The sequence below is a fragment of the Crocuta crocuta genome, unplaced genomic scaffold, assembly GCF_008692635.1.
Source record: "Crocuta crocuta isolate KB4526 unplaced genomic scaffold, BGI_CrCroc_1.0 scaffold229, whole genome shotgun sequence".
Lineage (NCBI taxonomy): Eukaryota > Metazoa > Chordata > Mammalia > Carnivora > Hyaenidae > Crocuta > Crocuta crocuta.
This window is the reverse complement of record NW_027536464.1, coordinates 7,194,745-7,221,453: the sequence shown is the minus strand read 5'-3', so window position 1 is coordinate 7,221,453 and position 26,709 is coordinate 7,194,745. Positions and strand designations below refer to the sequence as shown.

Genomic DNA, 26,709 nt, shown 5'->3' with positions numbered 1-26,709 from the left:
TCCCCCACCGTGGGTAGGAGAAGGTAGGAGTATCATTCTTCACCTTGCACCAACAATGAGTTTATTCATCACAACAAGACACCTTTCCCCAAGAGGAAAGCAGGAGACATGGAAGATTTTCCCTCATCTGGCTAGCAAGGCTTGCAAGAGGAGAGATGCATACAGGATTTGAGATTCTACTGTCTTTAAATACAAAGAGTCCAAACACCAAGGCTAGAGATGGAATGCATAGATGGAGGTGAGTGAGGAGGACACTTGCTGTCTAGGGGTAGGTTGCACTGGAGAAGCACGTCAGGACCTTTCATGCAGGTTTCCAGGGAATGGATGGGACCATTTGAGCAGAAGAGAAGGTCCATCCTTCTCTTCTTGGTCCTTTCCCGAGGAAGAGGACCAAGCCAAGCTTCACTTGACAATGGGCAGCAGAGGTGAGGCTCTATGGGTAGTTGGGTTTGTTTTTCTGGGATACATTCTCTGAAAGTCTTTATATTCTTCTGGAGCAGAAGAGTCTTCTACTAGATGAAAAGAATACTTTGAGTTAAAGTCACCCACGGAAGAATGGACAGTGGCCATAAAATCTCTGTGGCCATTCCTCAGTGGTGGTGGTAGAGGGGAAGGGGGTGGAGGTGGGGCTGGCCCAGCTGGCGTCTTTGAGGGAGAAGGTGAGGGCTATCCTCAGCTCAGGGGTTCTGACCCACGCATTTGGCATGGTGGTGGGGAAGGAGGAACATCCCTGGCACCATTTAGGATCATGGGTGGGGGCTGGGTGGGGGGTACTCCCTGACTGGGAGAGTCCTGGCCTGGGGGAGGTAGCCTATTACTGTATAGTGAGGGAGAGGCTGAGGTGGCTGGAGAAGACCCTAGGTGGCCTCTATGGCAGCTCAGGGACTAACTCCTTCCTTAGTAGGAGTGGAAGGTCCACTGGAGACCCCAGGAGGCTGGCAGTGAGATGGGGGAGGAGGAGTTAGAGACTAACCATTTGGTCCCATTCTGTTATCACAGGGGAAGGGGGTGGTTTGACAGGGGTGGGTAGAAGGTTCCTTTTGACCAGGGTGCAACCCGTGTCCAGGTGTAGGTGGTATGGGTTTCTCTCTGTCCTAGGCCAGGACTTTTTTGCTGTGCACATGCAGAGGTGGTGGGAGAAGGGCCCAGGCGCTGTGCTTCCTGCCTATACTGCTGGTGGTATTAGGCTGAGAGAGGTCTGGTAACAAGGGTACCTGAACCCTGGGCAGTTCTGGGAGTGAGACTCAGCTGTCGTCTGTATCATCTTGAGCACATCCATTGGCTCTAGACACCAGTGACCTTGGGGCAGCAGTTTGAGAACCGGGGACTTGTAGGACCAGCTTACCAGCTAGGTTCTCCGAAAGGTCCTTGGCTCCCACAGGCCGGAGGTTCTCCACTCCGCCTTGGAAGGGGCCTCCCTCAGGGTGCAGGGCAACTGCTCCAGAGCCATAGCCACCACTGCTTCCTTTGGGTTTCTCAGCGAAGGGAGCGAGACTCTGATTGTTAATGTTCTTCAGCTGTGTCTTTTATTTCAAGAAAGTTATAGTTGAATTATGCCCATAGAATCTTTCGGTGGCTATTCATTTTTGTGCATATAAAAGTAGCTTCAAAGAATAGGATACAGGTGTGGATTCCTTGAAGAGAACACCTTCCCTTTTATGTTAAACACCTCTGTCTTTATCTATTTAAAGCAATCCAGCAATAGCTGGATTAAGATTTTAGAATTAAAAAAATAGATTTTAGAATTAAGACCTGGAGAAAAATTAGCTACACTGTGCAAATAAGAGTTTTTCCCCCTCCCATAGATAGAGCAGCTATATGTGTGGTGGAAAAGCCTGTTAGAGTAGATCTTTGAGGCATGGTCTCATAAAAATAGATTAAATGTATTGAGCCTATGGAATTTCGTGAGAGGAATTATTTGGGGTGGGCTGAAGCAGGGTAGCTTGGGGGTCAGTTTGGCATTCACTCATTTATTCATTCAATAAACATTTGTAGAGCACCCAGTTTGTGCTTGGTCCTGGGTTGGCTGTGGGTTTTAATGGAGAACAAAACATAGTTCCTACTCATAGGCAGCTTATAATCAACAGATCAGCATATGTGAATTGAGCATATCTCATGTGCAAAGCAATGAGATGTTCTGGGTGAGGTGTGCAGATGAATGGCAACTGCCTTATCTTCAAGGAATCCAAGTTTAATGGTGAAGTTGGGTCTACACATTAATTATCACTCCAAGCTCTGTGTGATTAGGGTTGTATTAAAGGAGTAGAGTGCATAAAGTTCTTTTAATTCTTTGTATCAACTTTTTATTTCTGTAGAGCTTTCCTCTGGGAAACACTGGTTTTATAAATATTAATTCCATCAGAAAAGAGCTGTAGAAAGCAATGGAAAGGCTTTAGCCTTCGTGTTGACTGAGGCATAGCTCCACTGTGTTCATGTAATACTTCCCTGTGAATAGGATTCCTGAAGTTTCCTTTTGTCTATGAACATACGAATGGAGCCTATTTATTCATGATGCTGGCTTTGCACAAGCCAGTGACTGCAGACTACTGAGACCCTTTGAATGGACACTGGGGCGACAAGCCTATGCAGCAGCTCACTGAGCTTTGAGACTCCTGCACTGCCTTCAGGACTCATGGTCTGAAGCCTTTGCCTATGAGCTAACTCTTCTTGTCCTGCCCATCACACACAAGGCTATGACCAAGTTATCCAACAATTCTTAGAATGTCACCTGCATGAAATTTCTGGAATCAACTCATTTATCTGTTGGATTTTTGTAGTGCAGAGAAGCAGGTGAATGGCTAATCTTCAGGTACTGTACAAAATAAAGAAAGCTCTACTGGAGTTAAAAGTTTCTAACACGTCTACCAGTTACATTTTCCATCATCTCCCCATTCAATATTGCAATATTTCTGGGAATACGTGTAGTGACTAAGCCAGCTGTTTAGGAGTCTAGAGGTGGGGTTGCCTAAATTATTATTCTATAAGGGCTGATTTGTGCTTTCAAGTATGTGTTTGTCTTTAGATCCTTAACCTTTACCCAATTCAATGTTTGCCATGATTTATTTTCTGTATATGTTTTTGACCTTCTCTTGGCAGACGACTTCAACATTATCTTCATTGAGAATGATTCTGACACTGGCTGGAGAGATACAATTGTGTTCTGTTTATGCAATATAGAAAGCCAGAGCACTTTTTCTAAGCTGTCGTCATACATCACTGTCAGTATTTTGAACCACTAAATTGTTATTAAAAATTCAGGGACAATAATCCATTTTGAGAATACCATGAGAAAAGCAAATACTGTAATGACTGATTGACATTTCAAGAATAACATCATTCAAGACATGCTAATTTTTCTGCAGCCCATTTCCTTGGATAAGTGTCTATTGTATAAATAAGTTTGATTTCCAACCCCTTCCCAGCATTTGCTTTTGGTGAGGGAGTCTTGATATTAAAAAAGGAAATCATCTGAAATGAAATTTTCTTATGTTCTCCATGGCTCTACAGGGGGGAAAATCCTGTTTCATGGATAGAATTAAATGACTTTCTTTACCAGCAAAGGTTTTGTATCACATGGTGTCCACTATATTTCAAGAAAAAAGACTGCTATAATAAGCACTTAAATTGGCTTGTGTACTGGTTAAGGAGTAATGAGCTATGATGAGAAACATACTGGATAGAGAATCAAGAGATAGTAGGGTTCTGGTTCTGACTCTGCTAAGGCAAAGCTGTGACCATAACCTTGAACACAGGATTTAATATATCATAGCTGTAGTTGACTTGGGGGTTTCTTTTCTTTTCTTTTCTTTTCTTCTCTTTGTTTCTTTCTTTGCTTCTTTGCTTCTTTCTTTCTTTCTTTCTTTCTTTCTTTCTTTCTTTCTTTCTTTCTTTCTTTCTTTCTTTCTTTCTCTCTCTCCCTCTCTCTCTCTCTTCCTTCCTTCCTTCCTTCCTTCCTTCCTTCCTTCCTTCCTTTCTTTTTTAATTAGCATGTTTGTGTGTGTTCTGTCTTTGGTAGGTTATGATAGGATGCCTAGATAAAAATGTAAGAGAATGCTTCATTGATACTCTTTCTCATGTTTTTTTTTCCATGTTTATTTATTTTTTGAAAGAGAGAGAGAGAGAGAGAGAGAGGAAGAGGAGGAGAAGCAGAGAGAGAGGGAGACACAGAATCTGAAGCACGTTCCAGGCTCTGAGCTGTCAGCACAGAGCCTGAAGTGGGGATCAAACTCATGAACTGCGAGATCATGACTAGAGCTGAAGTCAGATGCTTAACTAACTGAGCCACCTAGGTGCCCCTCTCATGTTCTTCATGAAAGAATATTTTTTTTTTACCAGTCAAGAGTGGGAAATTGACCTTCCAATATTATTGTTTTCAAATACTTTTATCCATTTTGGCAGGACAAAAGGGCCATGGAAAATTTATCCTATAACTTTCACTTGTCACTGCAACAGAAAATAAAAAAATAAACAGGCTTATTAATAGAAAGTATGTTGTTTTTTTCAATTAGATGCTAATGAGAATGATAATAAGGAAACTTAATGCTTTTTTTGTACCCGAAAGTACAGATTCCAGTATTATAAGAGGATTGATAGCAATAATTTGCATTTATGTAGTGTCCAAGTTTATAAAACACTTGCAATAAAAAAAAATCTCATTTGACCCTCACAAAATAGAGTGTTATCTTTTCTGTTTGATAGATGGGAAAATTGAAGCTGGGTTATGAGGAGTAGAGCCAGACCAAAATCCCTGTCTTCCATTTCTTAATTCAGTCTGCTTTGCATTAAACCATGCGTCCCCAGAATCTCATAGCAGGGCAATATAAACCATGAGTTATTGAGTGCTTCCAACATTAGTTTGGGATACTGGATGACACATTCTTCATGATAAAGTGTGCATTTGAAAAATCCATTGGGAGAGAACAGTATTAGTACCGGAGGGATAATTGGGATAATAAAAAGCCTCTAATATTTGTATAGAAATACACAGTTTAATGAATCTTGATTGAAACAACAATCTGACATGAGCTCTATTATCCTTTGGTTACAGGTATGGAAACCTGTGATGTGAGGCTGAGTGCATGCTTTATACAATGGCACGTGGCAGGGCCAGGCCTGTCTGTGATGTGTGTTTCCAATGATACTACATAGGTGTAGACACCACTGAAGAACTCAGCTTGGCTGTCCTTACTGATTGGAACTTTGCAAAACACAACACAATGAGCTCTTGACCAGTAATCATTCTTTCATGAAGGAGAGGGAGATGCATAAAGAGCAGGCAGTGTAAAATACTCGTTAAAAATATGGGCTCCAGACGGAGATAAAATTCTACATCTTGCAAACCCATTAATATGAGGATAATAGATACTATTACCCACTTGTACCCTTTGAGGGCTCCTTTAAGGAAGAAATGCCTCGCTAGAATGGACTTCGTTGGGTCCTACTCAGTTGCTAGGGCATGAAGGTCTGATCCTAGGACTTGATATACTCCCTCACTTTCCAATGAAATGGATTTCCCCTTTATAGGTTGTCAAAGCAAAAATGACCATATGTCACTTAAGCAAGCATCCTGTTTTTTCCTTTTAACATCTGAAGTACATTAACATCAGAAATGATAAAGTATCATTGTGGGGGCCTGACCCCTCTTTCAGCCATGATAATTGTGTCTCAGTCAAGAATAGTCCAGAAATCTGATGTTCAGAGTGAGTTACAAGGGGGCTGGAGGAGTCGGACTATGATCGGTTGAACTGACATCTATAGATTCTGAAGACTCTAACCACGTTCAATGTTAATGTGTCATTTTTATGTACACTGCATAATTAAAAGACTCTCATTCAAAATGGCAAATGGATTACTGATTGATCATTCAAAGCAGATGACATTCTTGTTCGTCCTATTGATAACAAGTAACAAGAAAGATGTGTAGACAAGAGGGAAGGTCTAGAGTTGGCCACTCCATGGCCCATATTGGTTGATATCATGAAAGAATAAGGCAAGAGGGAAGTTAGGATGTGTTCAAGAGGACAGAATGAATTGAGAGGAATGGTACATGCTTCTAGTTTGTCACTTTCTAAGGCATTCCTCGGTATCTCTTGGTCGGAATCCAAAATCACTTTCCACTTTTAAATACCAACTTATAAAGCTGAAGGGCAGGAAATCAATGACATAGACCTAGCTTTTGTGTGGGTGGACATATATGCACTTGCAATACCTTCGAAATGCATTAGTAGACCACTACGTACATCCACAGGGTGTGTGACCATTACATGAGACATCACTTCTAAGGCACTAAATATTACATGCTGTTATTACATGCAGTGCTGGACACTGCTTCTCCTTATAATGATGATAACAATAAGAGTGTAACAAGAATAATTATTGTGCAGATATTGAGGCCCACAGGGCGGAGCTAGGAAAATGCAATGCCTGGGGATGGAGTAAAGAAAAGAGAGGAAAAGGAACTTTGCATTGTCTACTTTGAATTCTGGCCCCAATTAGGTCTGAGGTGTGGGAACATTCATTGACTGCTACTATCAGGATTGGTGATTTAATACTTGGTTCATGGCCTCACATAAAAACCAGAACAATATCTCCTCCCACTAAATGCCAGGAGGATATTTTGAATGAGATATGTGCAGCCATGTCTGAGCTGGAGCCCAGCAATACAAATTGGGGTTGCTGGCATTATGAAGGCTAAAAACGCAGAACTGAAAATCAGATATTTCTGGGGGATGGGAATCAAAGGCAATAGCCTTACCATTGACTTCCATGACCTCTTCAGCCAGAGCATCAATGCTTCATATCATTGGTCTAGAGACAGACGTCCTGGGAACCAATGGTCCTTCTCTAATGGGCCATCAATACAAAGAAATGCTTGTCATTTTGGGTCTGCAGTGAAGGTTCGCTGATAAATGCTTGTTAGTATTCTACAGGAGAGTTATAGAAAGGGAAAGTACTCGTGAAAACATCTTCCTTCTCTCAAATACAGTCCCTGCCCCCAACTCATTTGTCTTAGGTACAGTAGATCACGAGCTTCCTATTCCATTAACTTAGGTAAGAGCAGTATCCATTCTTTGTAACCTTTTTTCTACCCCCAGGGAAAAATGCTTTTGAAATTGCCTTCTGCTTCCTGGCATCTCTGTGCCTCTCTTTTGTGTGATTTTGGCCAAACCCAACAGGAGGGCAGAGGGCACAGAGGTAGGTAGATGTCTGACAAATGTCACAGAACCACGACAATGAAGGTGCTTTCCAATGCTCAGAGCCAACGTGTTCCCCCAGTTCACTGTGCATCATTTGCAAAGATAGCACTGGTCACCTTTAGCCCAGGGAGTCCAGGAGTGTATCTCTACAAGATTATTTTTCTTGCCGAAAACATAAGCATGTTCCAGATAGAAACTCTTTTTTTCCCCTTTTCTCCTAAACAAAACTTGATGATTGGGGTGATTTCAGAACTGCCTAGGAAAACAAATCAATTCTTTTTGGTTTTTAAAAACTAAAAAGAAATGCTGAGTGAGTAAAAGGCAACGAGGCGGTGTTCAGTAAATGCACCCACATCAGGAAGGAGGTCAAGTTAAAATTGTGTTTGACTGTTGGAGTTTACTAAAAAAATTTAAGTACCATTACTGGAGATAAAATATTGTATGTGTGCATTAGCTCTTGGCTAGATAGCCAGTACTCATGTACATGGTACAATTTTTATATATAAATGCACCACAAATCAATGTTCTCTAATCTCAGCTGCACCCTCAATGATGCTTAGAAACCCTGTTATTCATCTGATTTCTTATCACACTCCCCCTCAGGGCCAGTACAGGCCTTTTGTAACTTTGACTGGCTCCACTCCCCAACACACTCTGGCTGATGGTTTCTTCTCCAGAGGCTCCCTTGATTTTCCTCCTCCTCCAAGCAAGATCCTTCAAGTGCAGCCTAGGCTTTATTCCTTTCCATTCTTTTGGTGTTTGGAGATCTAAAATCTTGTTGTTCAAGTCCGCCAGCACTGTGTTAGAGCTTTGCAAGGGTCTTGCTCTCCCTTGCTTCTCTCTTTGTGGGGATTTAGCCTAGCTAAAGGTTAGGCTTCCTTGCAAGTAGGACCCCTGGTTTTAATGACCCCTTCATGGTAGCACCCGGCCACACCTCGCACAATAGTACATCCTAGCTCCTTGCTTCTCTCTCATGCACCATCAGTGAATCTTATTTATAGAATTCTCCTGATACAAAAAACACCTTCTCTCAAACCTGATATGCCTTCTGGCTACTGACCATCTCTCTCCTTTCACTGCTCAACTTCTGACAACGGAATTTTTATACCAATTGCTTTTGCTTTCTTTCCTCCCACTCACATTTCAAGCCTTTACACACTGGCAATAAAAAGAAAAAAAAAAAAGATCTTACTTTGGCCTTGGGGTTACTACATTTTTCTGATTTTTTTCTTTCTCTATAGTGAATCCTTTTCATGTTCCTCATTTTTCTCCCATTCTTCCATTCCATGTGATTCAATGTGAGGAAAGCTTAGATATTTCATTATTTCCATATTTTACCTAATTGCCTTATGATAGTCATCCCCAAATCTCCATCCCTGCCTTTCCTCTCTCCAGAGCTCCAACTTCCTGTTCTCAACTCCATTGGTAACTTCCACTTTCATGTCCATTGATACTCTGCTTTCATTTTTTAAAAATTCTGCCCAATTATCTCCTCTTCAAAATCCCTTCTCCTCTTATCTTTCCTAATTCTGTTAAGAATGTCGTAACAAAAATCACCATCGAAATCTTAGTATTATCTTCATTTTCTCTTCCCCTCTCTTGCTACTTGAACTGATCACCATGCTCTAAAGAATCTCCTTCCTAGGGCATCTGGGTGGCTCAGTCAGTTAAGCATCCGAATTCTGCTCATGTCATGATCTTGTGGTTTGTGAGTTCAAATCCCCCATTGGGCTCTGTGCTGACAGCTCAGAGCCTGGAGTCTGCTTTGCATTCTGTGTCTCCCCCTCTTTTATCTCTCCTAATTCATGCTCTGTTTCTCTCTCTCAAAAATAAATATAAAAAAATTAAAACAAGAATCTTCTTGCTTCCTGTCTCCTGTCTATTCCTGCGTCTCTATTTCCTATCCCGGCTGCCTTTGTCCAGACCGTCCCCTTCTTTTCCTACACCACCAGGGTTCTCCTCACTGGCTTCTCTGACTACACTCCATCCCCTACACTGCTCCTGGAGATTCTCTTCTCAAGCCCAGCTACGATCACACCAAGTCTCCATGTTTAAGAATGTTCTGAACTCTTCTGCCTGAAGAGTTGAATTCAAAACATGTTTCATGTAATTTCAAGTTTCCTGCCTGACCCCATTCTCTTTTGCCTTCTATCTCCCCATTTGTTTCCCCCTTACTTACCCTATGACCAGCCTGTTTCCCCTGTCATTTCTATATGTTGATGTTGAACCCGTATTTCAAGGATTAGTCCAAGACTCAAAAGACCCTTGTACAAACCTTCTCTGAACTCCCTATTAATAGTAGCTTATTCCTTCTAACTTCTGCTGAGACTTCCTCAGCCCTATCCTCTGCCTTGCATTGCTGGCAGGTGAGGAACTCCAGAGTCTATGTTTATCTTGACCTCTCAAAGTACCCGGCACCTGGAGGAGGCATTGACTGCTTCATGGATCAGGCTGAAAGCTGAAGCTTGACAATGATGGAAACAAGAACCTGATGCTTATGATTTTGAAATCATTGAAAAAGGTGAACACTTTCAAAGATTTTATTCACGAATGTTCAAATAAAGGAGCTGTTTCTTTTTCACAGTTTATAATTTATTCCAGCAGACAGGTGTAAAATGGCTGTGGAAAAGCACAGATGCAAATTAATTATCCACTTAACCTCTGACAAAAGAAAATAATCTGACTCCTCTTTAAGAGTATTCCCCCCCCCAATCAGAATAATAATGTAAAATTTTACTGATATCTTTCAAGGACAGTGTCACATTTATTGCCCTTTGTCACACCGTCTTCTGCAGCTGAGCAGACCGTGGGTAGGTGATAAGGCTGGGTAAACAGAGCTCTTCTGAGAGGGGAGGCAGGTTTATATGTGACACATGGTGATTAAAGAAAAAGTTGGGTTATACCCAGTAGGACTCACACGTGCATTAACAAAAAAAGAGAGCAGGGTTAATGATTATGTCTGAGAAGAATGAGTAAACATAGATTAGGATTGTATTTCTAGAAACCACAGTATAAAATTAACCAAAGCAGCACTCTACTGTCTGATCCTGATTCCAAAGAATTTCCTTGCTGAATTGCAGAAGTTTTCACTGGGTGGATTAATACACAGAGACCTCTGAAGGGTTTTCTTTCTTAGGTTCTTAGCTTCTTTGCTAAGAAGGAAAAGCATTCAACATAAGCCATTCATTTTTAAGATTGCTTTAACAATATTTACCATAGAGCATCATTTGCTTCCTATCAAGGCAATAGTTCTCTGGGCATTATTACTATAATTATTATTTTGGAGAAAGAGAAAAGGGGTTTGTATCTCAAGTGGGTTTCTGAAGCATTATAAAAACATGGCATAGTCAACTATCTGTATGAAAATTCAATCACCATAAAAACTGAGAGTGAGTGACCTCAAGGTCAGCATCTTGAGAAATTATTCCTTAAATGGAGTAGCTTTAAATCTAAATTAACCTTTTAAAGAGTCATTTATTCAACAAGAAAGCATTTGTAGCTTTCTTTTTTTTAAAACAACAAATTATATGTAAGTCATATGTTTTGTGTGGTACTGATTAGAGAGTTTTTTTTTTTAAGTTTATTTATTTTGAGAGAGAGAGAAGCAGCATGAGCAGGGAAGGGGCAGAGAGAGAGAGGGAGGGAGAAGCCTAAGCAGACTCTGCACTCTTAGCACAGAGCCCGATGAGAGGCTGGGTCTCATAAACTGTGAGATCATGACTTGAGCTGAGATCAAGAGTTGGACACTTAACCTAGTGAACCATCCAGGCACCTCTGATTAGACAGTTTTAAAAATTGAAGCTCTGCTCTATTTTTCTATTGAGTATGCACCAGCTCATGGGAAATCAGAATATCTATAAGCATCCTGATTTGAAACAAAATTAAAATGAACTGTAACCAAACACAGGTACAAAAGGAAAGGATGCAGAAGGTGAAAGGCTGGCTGGGATGTGGTCCTCATCACATTCCCATATGGCCCTGGTCTTCCTAAGACCGTTACTAGCAGGGCTTTCAGAAAAAAAAATGAAATATCAAGAGCCACTGCTCTACAAGAGAAATGGTTTCATTCCCCAGACCCACCCCAGAAAGTACTCTGGGAGAGTCCCAATATCCAGGTGACATCAGCCCTGGTTGCTAGGTATGAAGCTATATCCCTCTCTCCTCAGCCATCTATGGTATCTTGTGAAAATGCTTCCTTCCACTGCTCTGTTTTGGAGGGGGTTGCCTTTATTTATTGCTTTTTATTGCTTACATTTCCTCATTTCCAGCTTGAAATCTTTGGCCTTCACCTCTGTACGGCAACTATATTTCAGATCATCCTCGGTGGGCTCCTAGTCACCCATGCAAGGGATCTTTCTTCAGTGCTTACTCTACTCTGGCTCCCTGCCGTGTTGGACAAGAGTGGATTCATAGCTATGTTTCTGTTCTGGCTTTCCCCCCATGATAAAAAAATAGGATTGTTCATTTCACAAGCAGGCCCTTCTCTCTGTATGTTTTTAAATTAAAAAAAAAGCTATTTTATGTATTGAAACATCATATACTATATATAAAAATACATATAGGTATATAGAAATACATATATAGGTATACATAAGTTATATAGAGGTATATGTAAAGGCACACACTGGTGTATAAAATATCAGAAAATATAGGTAAACAAAAAGTATGAAAAATAGCTCATACTTGTCCTCACCTACCACTGTTTTAAACATTTTGGGGTATAATACCTACTGACTGTTCAAAATGAAAGTAAATATATACACATCTAGATAAACAGGGTAAAACACTGTTCTATGTTCTATAACTTTTTAAATCCTTAATATAAATGAATATCTGTCCATGATAATATGTATATACTTGCTGCGCCTGCTCTTTTCCTATAAGCTTTCAGGTCTTTTCTCCACTGTTCCCCAGCCATGCCCTCCTTCTCGGGACCAATCCCTCCAAACTGCACCTCTTTTCCCCAAGAGCGTCCATTTGAGTTAGGCTAGCGGAAGACTGAAGGGTGGGAAGATAGGACAACCTGCATATATTATCTTAGTTCTCTCTCTGCTTTGGGTAGAGTCCCCGGAGTTTATGGGGCCCAGTGCAACATGGAAATTGGATATCTTGTTCAAAAACAGATATGTTGTTCAAAAATTATTAAAAATTTCAAGGTGGCAGCAGAACATTACACCAGGTGCACCCTGGGGGCCCTCCCGAGGATGGCATCCCATGTGGTTGCGCAGATTGCACATTGATAAGCTGGCTCTGACCTCTGGAGGGGGCTTCATCTCTTCTGTGATTCGGATTCTGTGGCCTCAGGTACACAGCTCTTTGGGTGCCAGTTTGGACAGCTCCTCTCCGGTTGTCTGCTACCCCTATGGGTGGCAGTGCTTGGAAATCTTTGGATTGTTCCTTTTTCCCCTAGTTCCTCGTTCAGCTCTTTCAGTGCATCCGTGACTAGCTCTCCCTACTAACTTCCTTCTACCGAACTACCTGACTTAACCGTAATAGCTACATTAGTGATGGCAAGAACACGTTGGCCATTGTACTTTATTTATTCCTTCCTTTATTTATACTCCCTTTATTCTACTATTGCTGTGGTCATCATTCATGAGAAACAGCTTGATTTCTTTAAGAGGAAATTCAGTCTCAGGGGGCACCTGGGTGGATCAGTTGGTTAAGCGTCCAACTTCAGCTCAGGTCATAATCTCAAGGTTCAAGAGTTGGAGCCCTGTGTCGGGACTATACATGGAGCCTGCTTCGGATTCTGTGTGTGTGTCTCTCTCTGCCCCTTCCCCACTCTCTCATTCTCTCTCTCAAAAATAAATAGACATTAAAAAGTTAAAAAAATTAATTCAATCTCAGAATTCTTCTTAACACAGTGTTTGAATGCAGTTGACATATGGTCTAAAATCCATGTGGCCTCCCAGCTCTACATCATTCTTTTAAACAGCCTCATGCTTTCTACTATGGCTACAGTATATCTTATTTAACTAATCCCTAACTGGCGACAATGAGTCTGTCTTTAATTTTTCTCTACTTCAGCGATGAATCGTGTTTCCATAGGTAATTTTGTTCTTCCTCCTTTTGTCTGCAAGATAATGTCTTTGAAGTAGAATCGCTACGACAAAGGGTATGCCCATTTTACATTTTGATACGTATTGCCATCTCAGAATGGTTGTATAAATATTAGAATGTTTAAGTATGAAATGTCTAAATATGCAAAGATCGATCTTTTCTCCTTTCAAAGTAGTTGGGAGTCATTACACTTATTTCAACAAATCATTTTCATAATTCTTCTTGAAAATTGTCTCCAGATCCAATTCCGAAGGTGCTTAGAAGCCACCCCTTTAAATTCAACTTACAACTTATTTTTAAATAAAAAACAGTATTACTCAACTAACTTTCAGTCTCCAGACTTCCTTTCAATGGACTTTTGATTATTTTTCAAAAATGAAAATCTATTTTCATGTGTTGAAGTTCCCTTATTTTTGATGATAATCAAAACGATAGACTGCTCTCCCTGAAGGCTTCAACAGAAAAGTCAGAAACTCTTTCAAGAAATTGCTGCAGACTTATTTAAAGCTTACAGCTTCCTAAGGTAACCCCTTTGGGAGAGGGAAGCAATATTTATTGAGATGTGTTAAGGTTGGTGTATTTGTTTTAAAACTCAGTTGCTTTATGTTGTTGAGGACCCTCATCTTCATTAGCTGCAGGTTGTCTCTACCTGTAATTCCTTTAATCAAAGTTTTTTGTCAAAAGGGCTGTAAAATATTTATTTGGCTTGCTTTCCTCAATAGAGCTATGGAACTATCTCATCTATAAGTACCTCATCTTTCACCTGGAATTGTTCTGACTGAAAACAGTGTGTCTTCTAAGTACACAGTAAATCATGCTGCTTGGTTTAAAAAGATAGGCCACCCTTCAGAGAGCTTTGGGTCATTCCATTTTGCACACCCTGTCCAAGATAATTTCTAATTTGCCTTTCTCAAGGAAAGCGTGGAAAAATGCTCTTGTAAGATTTAATGTTTTCTCTTTCTTTTCTTCCCAAGAATGTCACACAACTTTCAAATCATCACAAAGCAAACAAAAAAAACAGCCTCCCGCCTCCCCTCTGGTTAAAGTCTGTTGGTTTAAAAGCAATGTCTGGTTTCAGTAATATGAAATTCTTTGTTAGCCTTAGAAATGGGAGATCAATGACTTATTCTTGTAATCCCTTAACTCTTAAACAGTCTACCAGAAAGCTGGTTTCAAGAAATAACACCAGGCTTTGCATTTAGATAGAGACTCAAGTGAGTCACTGGGAATGTGTGAGCTCCTTTTCGTACAACGTTTTCTTCCCACCAGACCAATAAATTCCTACAGGTCTCAGCACTGTAATTCCCTTTAGGGAGGACTGGGATAAAGAATATCAGCCCATTCTAAAAAATCCTGCTGTTTTTATGACACACAGAAATAGCTACAAGAAATACCTTAATCATTTTTACTTGCAGGGCCGTGTAACATTTTTTCCCCCTCCAAAGTTAATGATCACTAAGGGCCCGCACACATGCACACAGAACCCTGGCCCTTGGGTCTACCTAAGTCACCTTTATGGTACAGCCCCAAAATAAAACTTTGCTTAGTTCTCTGAATTTGCGTTCCTGCTATCCACTTCAGGGTTTATAGGCTTCCATTTCATTTCCTCTACTAGCCATGTTGCAGGTATAATATTTCAGTTCCTGAGCAAGGTACTTAACAGGGTCAGACTAATCCAGCTTAAATTTGTACTCACAGTGTAAAATTAACTGAGGCCTGTATCCATTCATTGGAGTCTTCCAGACAGTTTGGGCCCCTCATTCATGCATCTGTGCTTCTGTACAGTCTTGTCCCTGGAATGATTTTCTTTTTCCAATCCATTTAATGCTATTCTTTCTTCCATCAGTGCTCAGGAAAGCCCCACCTCCTCCCAGGAGCTTTCTCCAGTGTTTTAAAAGACCAGAGCTTTACAATTCTCTTTCTTCTTAGAAATCCTATAACCCAAAATATAATGTTTTAAACTTATTATTACTGATATTGTAGTGATTATTCTCTGAAAGGGACTACCTACCACGAATGGTCTGAGGGCACAGTGTATCTCCTGCTGGCCCCCTTCTCCAGCACTTCTCAACACAGGGCCAGGGCAAGAGTCGAACCAGGGTCCTCACACATTCTCATTATCTTGTTTAGTGGTTCAGACTTCATGCAGGCAAAGATGTAAAAATGCAGAAATTTTATTTGAGTTACAAACAGAGGGCTTGATGACAATAATAGTTTTGCACATTTTCATTGTTTGGATGAGTAATTACATCAATGTGTAATATCCTCCTCATGAATTTAATGTGCATTATGTATAACACAAGCCTACTCTTTTTCATTGTTTCTAGTTTTTAAAAATATAAGCCAACCCCCTTTTTGGAAAATTTCCATTTCTATTTTTCTTTTCAGTTGTTTTTTTTTTTTTTTTCTAAGCTCTTTGCTGGGATTCCCTTTTATACTTTCCATTTCTATCAGGTTCTCAATTTGTACTCATGCTCAAGAATCTAAAGGATTGAAAAAATAGAACATGTAAATTAAATATATACTAAAATATATAAAAAAGAACATATATGTGTATACTCAAAGCTTACAAAACTTGAAAACATTCTCATCAGTGAGGTAAATTCAAGTAAAAGTGGCATTTTTAACAACTGAAATTTAATTAGTTAGCTTTTCCAAGCAGTACATTTTTCTCCAAATTATTTGTAATTATCTACAAGGTTAAAAGGGAAATCTGTTATGAATAAATATCAATATTCTAAATATTCTTTGTTTTCTTGAAAATTTTTTATTATAGAGAAATGCAAACATACAGAAGTAGTTGGAATAGTATAATGAACTCCCATAGACTTATGACCCAGCTTTAATTAATTGCTCAACTTACAGCCAGTCTTATTTCATTTCACCTTCTTATTTCACCCCTCCCCCATTATATTGAAGTAAATCCTATGTGTCATCAGTATGTCATCAATGTCTCTAAAAGCTGACTTTTAACACAACCTCACTATCAGTATTATGCCTTAAAGATAATAATAATTCCTTAATACCAGCAAACAACTATCAAATGTTCAATATTTCAGTCATGTCAAGTGTCACATACAGATTGTATAGTTGGGAGCAAAATCCAAATAAAGGTCACACACTGCAATTTGAGGCATCTTTTTAAAATTTTTTTATTTTGGAGAGAGAGGGAACACAAGCTGTGAAGAGGGACAAAGGAATGAAAGACAGAGAATCCATGTTTAGCACAGGGCCCGATGTGGGGCTCAATCCCATGATCCTGGGATCATGACTTGAGTGGAAATCAAGAGTCGGATGCTCAACCAACTGAGCCACCCGGGCGCCCCTTGTTGAAATACCTCTTAAGTCTCTTTTGATCTTTTAATTTTCTTCTCCTCTCCTTTTCTGTCTCTGTTTCTCTTCCTGTCTCTCCTTTTAATTTAGTTTCCTGAAAGAACTGCCTTATTTGTCCTATAGAATTTTCCCTAACCTAAGTTTGGTTAATTGCATCTCTATCATGTTATTTAGGATTTTTTGTACTAATATTAATTGCTGCATTATTTATAATAGCCAAGATTTGGAAGCAACCTAAGCATCCACCAATAGATGAATGGGTAAAGAAGATGTGGCATTTACACACATACACACACACACACACACACACACACAGAGGAATACTACTCAGCCATAAAAAGGAATGAAATCTTGCCATCTGCAACAACATGGATAGACCTGGATGGAATTATGTGAAGTGAAATAAGTCAGACAGAGGAAACAAATACTATATGATTTTATTAATATGTAGAATCTGAAAAACAAAACAAATGAACAAATAAGACAAAACAAGACAGAAACAGACTCATAGATACAGAGAATAAACTGGCAGTTGCCAGAGGGAGTGTGGTTGAAGGAACCAGCAAAATAGGTTAAGGTCGTTAAGAGGGACAAACTTCCAGGTCATCTGGGTGGCTCAGTCAGGTAAGCATCTTACTTCAGCTTAGGTCATGATCTCACGGTCTGTGGGCCCTACATTGGACTCTCTGCTGGCAGCTGGCTCAGAGCCTGGAGCCTGCTTCAGATTCTGTGTCTCCCTCTCTCTCTGCCCCTCCCCTGCTCACACTCTGTCTCTCTCTGTCTCTAAAAAATAAAAAATTGTTACAAAAATTTTTTTAAAAGATTGGAAAAACTTCGAGTTGTAAAATGAATAAGTCACAGAGAAATAAAGTATAATGTAAAGAATATAGTCAATAATATTGTAATAACTGAATAGTGACAGCAGGTAACTGGATCTATTGAGATGATCATTTCACAATGTATAAAAAACATCGAATCACTATGTGGTATACCTGAAACTAATATAATACTATATGTCAATCATAATTCAATAAAAATATTTAAGTAAATCTTAAAAAAGTAAATCTTATTCAACACTTTGTAAAATTCTAAGTATTTGCAGTGTTAGCATCCAACATCCAATTCGTTGTTAATGCAAAAATTCACGTTGTGTATACACACCCACATTTAAGAGTGAAGCAAGTTGTTTAATATTGTAAAATCTTCCTCAGCTGCTGTGTAGCTTTGTCACGTAACACTGTAAGTTCACTTAGTACTCCCCAGAATCACAAATTGGAAGCCGACTTAACTGCAAAACTATACTTTGCTATGTAGGAAGCGATTGTATTCATGTTGCAAGGACAATCTCACACATTATTTGACTTGTCTCTTACCTAAGTTTCCCCATTCCATTCTATTTGCATTGTCTGTCTCTGCTATCCAGACCAGCTCAACACGCACAGCCCGACCGCCATCAGGTGTGGTTTCATGGGCCGTCGGGGGAGAAATAGGTGAAAACATTTCCCTGGGGCCTGACCGGTGTTAGCCATGAGAGCAGATGTTTGGATTTAACAGATCGTACTGGGCTGGCACTGAGCGAGGAGCTTGGCAGTCATTTAAAGATAAGACTAAGTGGGTCTCCCATCAACCATCAGATAAGTGAGCTTCGGGGCTACAAGAAATCTACAGAGCCGTCCAAGCAGAGAGATGTGGCATCTCTCCAACGTGTTTCTCTGCTGATTTTATGGGAAGCCAAAGGCTTTTGGACAGTGACTAAAGCCTGGGTTAGGAAAATGATCTGATCCATAGATTGTTCTTTGTGATAGGAAGTGTTTCAGGGCCCCCAAAATTACCCAGGAGACTTGTCAAGTCCTCAGAGATATGCTTGTCATCACTCATTTTATTGTCTCTTCAGGAGAAACGCACAGACCTCTGGTACTAATTAGATCTCCATGATACCAGGCAAGTGATTAAATGCTTTGGCCTGCAGCTTCCTGGGTTGTAAACTGAGGCCGCCAAACCATGTGATCTGGAGGATGCATTCAGCAGTTCTGCATCCTGAATTAGTACCAGAGGTGTGAACAAAACTCAGTTCGGCTGTGACCCTGTTGCACGTGGTTCACACTTTTGCTAATTCATAACCAGCCTGTGGAAATATGTAGGAATGAGAAGTGCCCACGACAGTGCCTCGCACATTGCTGTTTCTTATACTTATTTATGCATTGAATAAATCTTTCCTAGGTCCCATGAATCAAGGTAACTCCTGCGAGTTCTAAAATACATCCTGTACCTGCAGTCTTGTGGCCCCTATATTTTCCCCAATCATCTCTCCGTTCTGTTGCCATTTTGAGAACATTCGTACATAGTGGTTTAGCCAAGGGAAAAAGGAAGCAGCATGTCTTGTGTGGGGACGCACTTTATAAGGATATTAAAGTAACACAGGCAGCAATTATTATGCAAAGCAGCATGCAAATTCAGTATCATAATGGAAGTTTGTCTAAGCTTTGGCTTGAGCCAGCCTGAGAAAAGTTGAGAAGTGCTGTGTTAAGCTAATGTTGGTCTGCACAAGCCTTTTCAGAATAAAAATACATCGCTATTAAGCCATCAAAGCATTGTTTATGAAAATAAATAAAGCAGCAGCGTCACCTGCTCCTTATTAATAATAGAGGTTTAATAATTATAGAAATATCTTGGTCAAATTATTTGAGTCTTCTATGTCAAAATAAATACATTTTATTCTTTTCATATTTCGCTACATTCCACAAAGCCATTATTCTCTTGGGCTTTTGTTCTCTGGATTTATATGGTATCTATTCCTGGGAATACCATTGTCTGGCTATACCAGTTTTTTGTTTTTAATAACTTGGGTTTTTTAACTGAAGTGTTGCATACATACATACAGTAAGGGAGCAAATCATGGTATACAGATCAGTGCATTTTTGCAAAGTGAACATGCATGTAACCATCACTCAGACCATTACGTGTAAGTCGCAATAGCTTACCTACCTCCCCTTCCCAGTCATTTGGCTCTGCTCGGAGGTAATTATTATTCTGACATCTGCCATCGTGAATTATTTTTGACTGTTTTTGAGTTCTGTATACCTAGCATCATTCAGTAAGTGCTTTCCTCTTTTTGTCTAGGTCTTTTGCCTACTGTTATATTTGTAAGATCTTTGACGTTGCATTTTGTGATAGGTTGTCTATCTGCATGACTCACAGTGTCCCATTGTATGACAGCCACGGTGGTGGGAGTGTCAGCGTGACACAGGCAGCCAACCTCCTCCAGCCACAGTGCTTTGGCTCCACAGTGACATGTAAACCTCTAGGACATGTTCTCTCAGTGGTACCCAGCCAGTGACTGAGAATGACCTTGAGGGTGCTGGCCTTGAGGGTGCTGGCCTTGACTCCTCCATGGGCGGTATTGGCACGGAGACGCCCCACTAACCTGGCTGAGACATTCTCAGAGCCACCCTGTGTCTCAGCTCCTCCCTCAATCTTCCTTCCTTCCCTCTTTCTTTTCTAGGGATTAGGCCTTCATTGCCTCCTGAAGACTTCCTCTGCTTACTCCTGCTCCATCCATCAATAAATATCTTGCACACCGTATCAGATTGTGTGCTTCCCAGAGGATGCAGACTGACACACATGATACAATTAGACCATAATCTATTTATCCATTCTACTGCAGATCAACATTTTATTTATTTCTACTCTTGAAGAGCTATGAACTGTGTGCTCTAAACATTCCCATACATGTGCTTCAGTGTACTTTCGTATGCAAAGTAGTTGAAGCACTGAGGCATTGTGGGTCGTAGATTACATGTAAATTTAGCTTTCGTAGATCCTCAGAGCTTAACCAAAGGATTGTATCTGTCTACATTGCCACCAATAGGATATGAAAGTTCTAGTTGCTCCACATACTTTCACCACACTCAGAATTGTCAGTGTTAAAATTTTCACTACTTTGATTTTCTATTTATTGTTGAGCATGTTTTTAATACATTTTTGAATTTATTTATATTGAGAGAGAGAGAGAGAGAGAGCGAGCATCAGCAGGGGAGGGGCAGAGAGAGAGGAGAAAGAGGATCCCAAGCAGATTTCACCCTCTCAGCATAGAGCCTGACATGGGGCTGGACCCCACAAACCATGAGATCATGACCTGAGCTGAAACCAAGAGCTGGACGCTTAACTGACTGAGCCACCCAAGTGTCCTGAGCATATTTTAATATGTTTTTATTGGTCATTTATTCTTTTATGTGAATGTGACTATTTTTCTATTACTTACCCATATTTTTCTTATTAACTTATAAGAGTTCTTTATATATTCTGGGCATTATTTCTGAATATTCTTCTCCACTCTGTGTCATGCTTTCTTTCTTTCTTTTCTTTTTTTTTTTTAATGTTCATTTATTTATTTTGAGAGACAGTGAGCATCAGAGGGGGAAAGGTAGAGAAAGAGGGGAGAGAGATAATCCTAAGATGGCTCCACACGGTCAGTGCAGAGCCCAACTCAGGGCTCAAACCCATGATTCATGAGATCATGATCTGAGCTGAATCAAGAGTCAGACGCTTACCTGACTGAGTCATCCAAGTGCCCCATGTGCTATGGTTCCTTAATGATGATTTTATCTTTTCTTAATGATGATTTTGATGCATAGAACTTCTTAAGTTTAACATAGCATAATTTACCAATTTTTTGCTCTTGTTTAAGACCTTTTTTGATTGCATATGTCAAATTTATCTTTCTAAGGATCATGAAGATTTTTGCCAATATTTTCTTCTAGAAGCTTTTCCTTTTCACATTTATTTCTATTTTATTCATTTTAGGTCTAAAATCTACCTCGAGTTAATTTTTGTATATAATGTGTAGTAGGGATCATGATTAATTTTTTAAATATGTGGATATCCATTTGACTCAGCATCATTTATTAAAAAAACCATTCTCTCTTCACTGCATAGTGCTGTCAACTTTGCCATAAATCAAGTCATCTATTCCTTTACTCTCTCTTTCCATTGATCTATTTGTATATCTTTGAAGTAATATTATATTCCCCTAATAACTTAACTTTATGATAATTCTGGCTATCTAGGGATTAATTATTTCAATTTCCTCTACCTTAAGATTGTCCTGGCTATTCCGTCATTTTCATATGCAGTTGATAATCAGATTTTCTAGTTATGCAAATATGCTATTGGAATTTTGATTGAGGTTTATTTATCCATAGATTAATGTGAAGAAACTGACCACATTGAATTGTCCAATCTAAGAACATGGTATATACCTCCACTAGTTCAGATACTCTTTAATTAGTCTCAGTAAGATTTTCTGATTTATAGGTGGACAAGTTTCACAGGTTTCATTTGATTTATTTCCAAATAGATGATTATCTTTACCAGTATTATGAAGTTTTATTTTCAAATTTTATATTCTAATTATTTGCTTCTGGTGTACAGAAATGAACTAGATCTGCTAGGTAACAACTTTCTCTTATCGTTTATTGGTTTTTTATCATTTTCTACACACACATTTATATTTTTTATTAATAGTGAGTTTTATTGTTTTCTTTCATATCTTTAAACTTTTTTTCTTGTTATATTGCATTGGCAGCAATATTCTTTACAGTGTCGAATAAAATTGTGATGTAAGACATGCTTGCTTCATTCTTGATCTTGGAAATGGCAAAGGATATGCTTTCAATGTTTCACCATGAACTCTTGCTTTGGGAAAAGATGTTCTTTGTTAGATTGAAAATAATTTTTTATTCCTGGTTTACCAAAAATTTTGTTTTTGTCATAAGTGAGTATTGAATTTTATCAAATGCTTCTCTGCATCTATTGAAAAGTGTTTCTATTTTATTTTGTTAATATGGTGAATTATATTGATTTATTTTTAAATATTAACTCATCTTTTTAAAAAAATCCTGGAGGAAATCCTGCTTAGCAACGATGTATTATCCTAATTATATTTTTACTGAGTATAATTAGCTAATATTTGTTTAAAATTACTATGCCCAAATTTAGAAGAGAAATTTGTCTGTAATTTTCCTTTCTCATAACATTTTTGTTAGGTTTTGGTATCAAGGTTAATCTTACATTATGTAAAAAGTTGTAAAGTTTTTTCTTTTAAATAATTTGTCTATTCTTCAGAGGGTTTATTTAATATTGGCATGATTTCCTCTTTAGATATTTGGGATATTTCACCAATGAAGCCAGCTAGAACTGTATTTTTCTTTATTGGATGAGTTAAAAAAATTTTTTTTTTGGTAACATTTATACATTTTTGAGAGACTGAAAGAGACAGAGCACAAGCAGGGAAGTAGCAGAGAGAGAGAAGGAGACACAGAATCTGAAGCAGGCTCCAGGCTCTGAACTAGCTGTCAGCACAGAGCTGGACACGGGGCTCAAACCCACGAACCGTGAGATCATGACCTGAGCCGAAGTTGGATGCTTAACTGAATGAGCCCCCCAGGTGTCTCATGTGAGTTTTGAAATTACGAAATAAATTTCTTTAGGATAGCTTATTCAGATTTTTAAGTTTTATGTTAATTTTGTTAAATAAATTTTATTTTGTGTTACTTTTGTGAAATAAAATTTTTTCAAGGATGCTTACATTTTACTTAAGACTTCAAATTTACTGGCATAAAGTTGCACATAATACCCTCTTACTGTTTATTAAATTTCCGTAGGATCTATACTGCTGTGCCCTTTTACTGTCCTGACATCATTTGCGCCACCTCTCTTCTTCTTTTGTCTTCTTGTTTTGTATTGCTAATGATTTATCCCTTTTATTAATATTTTTGAAAAATTTCTTGTGTTTTTTCCATTGTATGTTTACCTTCTATTGAATTAATTGCTGCCCTTGTCTTCTTTTCTTTTTTGACATTAATTATATCCTTTTCCTTGAGAGGGATGCTTGGATGATTGTTTTTCAAATTTGCACATATATGTTATATATGTATAAAATATACATATATATAATATTACACATATTTACATATATATGTATATTGAGATACTTTGAGACTGAAATTTAAGTTTTGCAAGGGTCGTCTATATTCAATTTTCTCTAATTCCTGGTATGTTACTATTCAGGAATCTTAACTAAAAACCTGGAATGTTAATCAGAGATCCTTCTGCTTGATAGGTCCTGAATGAATGCCAATTTTTTTTCTCCCTAGCTCAATGGTACAGTAGGAAGCTCTTCTTACCTTTTTCTTTTTCTTTTTGAATAAATAACTTTTTAGAGCAGTTTTAGGTTCATAGCAAAGTAGAGTGGAAAATTCAGAGAGTTCTCACATACTCCATGCTCCCCACCCCACTGACCTTCTCTATCATCAACATGCTGCACCATAAGTCACATTTGTTACAATTGACACATCACTGTCACTGACACATCATTATCACCTCAACCGTGTAGTTTACATTGGGGTTCACTTTCTGCTTTGGGTAGTCCGTAGGTTTTGAAAATCTATAAGGACACATATACCATTGCAGTAATGTACAGAATACTTTTACTGCCCTTAAAGTCCTCTGTGGACTGCCTATTCTTTTTAGCTGCTTTGAAGTTGAACATTTTTCTTTATTTATTGGCCCCTTTCTTCTAAAATATTAGGATTTATCAAATTCAGAAGGTTTAGAAGCTCAGTAAACTCAGTTTTACGTTAGGCTCCCTCTCTTCTCTGAGAGTCTCTTTTTCTTTGATATCCCTCCTCTGAAGTCTTAGAAAAGGTGGTTGTTTTGCAAAGTCTTCAGTAGCTGCTGTTCAGTTTAGTTGTGTTTTATATTGTATTCAGCTTTTATTTATTTATTTTTTAAGGAGAGGTTTATCTGATAGAAGCTACTAATATAATTGTTTTCATCTGAGCTAATTATTTTGTTGGCATATAAAGACTACAAAGTTATCAGAATAGAGAGAAAAACTACTCTTGGTGAATGCATATTTTCCCCCCAATAGAACCCACTTACTTACTCATTCACTTATTTATTCATTCCTCAGCAAATGTTTACTGAGCATACCTGATGTGCTTCTGTGAAATGTAAAATATGTGAGTCTCTGGGGATATAGAAGTAAATTTATCAATGGTTCCTGGATTTAAGGGGCTTTCCACCTAGTAGATTACATGAGTGGAAAGATTAGAAGGAGAAAGATATTGAATTTTGGACTCATATGGACTAAGATTATTTATTAGCTGTGACCTTGAACAAGTTATTCAGCTATTTGAAAGCTTCAGTTGGGCAAAATATTGAGTGTTATAAGATTAGACAAAAAGTATGTGATATGCCTATCACAATGCCTGCAACACAGTACGATATAAATAATTTGTATTTCTTATTGTTATTCCAGGTGGAGAGACATGTAAAGTGTAAAATCCCTGGGAGTGTTTGTGGAGGACAAGGGAAGATTTTATAGAGGTTAAAATATAAAAGAAATATAGGAGATCACCATCCAAAGTAGGTGGTGATGGTAAGACTAGTGTGTGTATGTGTGTGTATGTGTGTGTGTGGGGGGGTCAAAATACATTTGGAAGATGGGAAGAAGGAAGTCCTTGATATGGAGGGAACTATACAGGCCTTTTTTTTTTTTTTTTACATTACCAAATGGGCATTTGTAATGTGTTTGGCATAGACTTCTACAAGTATATAATTGTGAATGAGATAGACATGGTAGATTGACCTATTTTACAAAGTTTACTAATGATCAAGGATATAGACATGCAAGTAAGCGGTTAAAACTAGCATGGTACTTTGCATCTTTTGGGATAACAGCTCATCCCATAGCCATTGCTGTCTTCTCTAAAATGGGCCCTCAGTTAGATGCTTAACTTAAATAGAGCCAATAGAATTATGGCAGAGGGGTCCGTGGATGGCTCAGCTGGTTAAGCACCTGACTCCTGACTTCAGCTCAGGTCATGATCTCACGGTTGGTGGGTTTAAGCCCCTTGTTGGGCTCTGCACTGACAGCAGAGCCTGCTTGAGACTCTCCCTCTCTTTCTGCCCCTCCTCTGCTCTCATTCTCTCTGTCTCTCTCAAGAGAAAAAAGAAAAAGAAAAACCAAAACCAACCAAACAAAAAAACCCCTGAGATTATGGCAGAAATTTTGGGGTGTCATTCAGGGGCATTTAGTTTTCTGCATGTGGTTAGAGCCATGCCCGCCGTAGTCTTCCATATGGCTAGAGAGAAAACTGGTTTACAGAAACCAATAGAAAGGAAGTAGATATTCAGAAATTAGCAGAAGCATGAGGGGGAAAGAGTCCTGTCAACTTTCAATTTATGGTGCTAATCCTTCTCTAAGACCTGGATTATGAAAGATAACACCACATTTGTATATTGCTTGTGTATATTTGTATATATCCCTCCAGCTTATTTCTCATAACAAAAAGTCTTTAAAAATTTTTAAAAATGTTTTATTTATTTCTGAGAGAGAGAGAGAGAGAGATAGAGAAATAGAGAGAGAGAGAAAGTATGAGCAGGGGAGGGTCAGAGAGAGAGGGAGATACAGAATCCGAAACAGGTTCTCGGCTCTGAGCTGGCAGTCAGCACGGAGCCTGTTGTGGGGCGCAAACCCATGAACCATGAGATCGTGACCTGGGCTGAAATCGGACACTTAATTGACTGAGCCACCCAGGCGCCCCTTTGTAACCAAAAGTCTTAATGGATAAAATTATGATAAATGTTAAGATAGAAGACCTATACTTTGCCAGGAAATTACATATGAAGGGCACATAATACTATTGAGTTGGTAGGTCAGGGAAGGACCTTATTGGAAGAGATGTCTGACCTGAGACTAAAAGAATAAGCAGATGTTATGAGAAAAGGGACAAGATTGCTCCAGGGAGAGGGAAAGGCATGTGGGAACTGAAGGAGTAAGTACAGAGGGTGGGTCGGCTGTGGCCCGGTGTTGGGAGGCTGGGAAGCAGAGGACAGGAAGGTATAAAGTTGGAGAGGTGACCAGCTTCAAGCCATCCAGCCTACTTGCCGGAATGTGGACCCCCATCCTCAGAAGCCCACGTGGAGACATCTCCCTACGCTCACAGTCCCCATCCATTACTGACTTCTCTGCCGAGGAAAACTAAGGGATCTGGAGGGTGAGTAATAGCCATTATTCCACGCATCTTTATAGAGTGAGCTCTAGATTGGAGCT

At 39.1% G+C, this 26,709-nt stretch overlaps 1 pseudogene; it reads right to left on the bottom strand.

The window, feature by feature from the left end:
• Window positions 1-402: 402 nt before the first annotated feature.
• Window positions 403-12,469, bottom strand: LOC144218635 (WAS/WASL-interacting protein family member 2 pseudogene; annotated as a pseudogene).
• Window positions 12,470-26,709: the final 14,240 nt, after the last annotated feature.